Source organism: Capricornis sumatraensis, chromosome 7, assembly GCF_032405125.1.
Source record: "Capricornis sumatraensis isolate serow.1 chromosome 7, serow.2, whole genome shotgun sequence".
Taxonomy (NCBI): domain Eukaryota; kingdom Metazoa; phylum Chordata; class Mammalia; order Artiodactyla; family Bovidae; genus Capricornis; species Capricornis sumatraensis.
Genome location: NC_091075.1, coordinates 119,910,799 through 119,912,181, shown reverse-complemented (window position 1 = coordinate 119,912,181; position 1,383 = coordinate 119,910,799).

Here is a 1,383-nt window from a genome sequence, read left to right as displayed (position 1 = left end):
GGCGGTCGTCGGGCCCCCTGCCCCACACCCCACCCCCAGCCTGGGACTCCACCTCTAACCACTGGTACAAGAGGTTAGGGAGCCTGAAGAAATGACTGAAGACCATTTTGGATACTTTGAACTTTTTTAAGGTTTGTGTTTTTATGAACTAAAGCCAATGATGAATGATCTGAACAGTGTAGCCTACCTTAATCCAATTTTTGGATACGTAATCATACCACCAAGAGATCTTCAAAAAGGGTCTGTGAACTATGTGCCTGAAAGCACTGGGTGAATATATTCACCACTGCACATGTATTTATGGGCATACAGGTGGAGAAATGGGTACACAGACGCCAATTCTCATCTGGTTTAGGAACAAATATATGAATAGAAATTTAGAATAAAATCAAAAGAAAACTTGCTGCTCCTTTTGATGTGGCAGAGGACATTCGTTTGTGACCAACCAGAAATCCTGCCAGAACTCTGTGCAGAAATAATCTGTTAATAAATGCTGCCCGGGGAGGTGTCTGAACCTTGCTGATGGACCCACACCTGTGGCCTGCCCAAGTCCTCCTGCACCCCTGAGGTTTCCTTCATGGAAGCAACCACACACCTCCAAGAACCAAGTGGTTCTGAGCCGGGAAGAAAAGCCAAGTCAGACCCAGACCGAAAACGCAACTCACACTCGAAACGGGTGCTGAGCACCTGATGGAGCTAAAGGCCTTTAACTTGTGGTGTTAGCTTCAAAGCAACTGTTTCCAGACACTGGAAACTCCTCTTGGCTACAACCACGGACAGCACTGCAAGGGCACTTGGGTTAAGGCTGGTTCAGATGCCGCGTTCTCCCAGCGCTCCCAGCGGGCAGGGGACGCACGGGCCCCATACAACCTTCAGCTCACAGTGACACCTGGAGACAAGAGCATGTGACTGGGGTCCCCCCTGGTTCCCAGAGAGACCCAGTGCCAGCCACCCACCCATCTCAGATCTCCAGGGGGTGTGGACTCCAGCCTCACCTTTACTGAAAACAGGGAAAACAAATGAACTGGGGCTCAAAGCCTAGGAAGTCCACTCCAGGCACAAAGCTGGAATAGCCACTTTTGACACCAGGCCTCCTCATGCACGCATATTATACGTGTAACATTTGTGGGCTTCCCAGGTGGTGTCCGTGGTAAAGAACTCTCCTGCCAGTGCGGAAAATCTAAGAGACAAGGGCTCATTCCCTGGGTCAGGAAGATCCCTTGGGGGAGGGCACAGCAATCCATGCTGGTGTTCTTTTCCTGGAGAATCCCATGGACAGAGGAGCCTGGCAGGCTGCAGTCCATAGGGTCGCACAGAGTTGGACGCGACTGAAGCAACTTGGCATGAAGAGGCACAGCCAGCAGGGGCAGAGCCTGCTGTCTG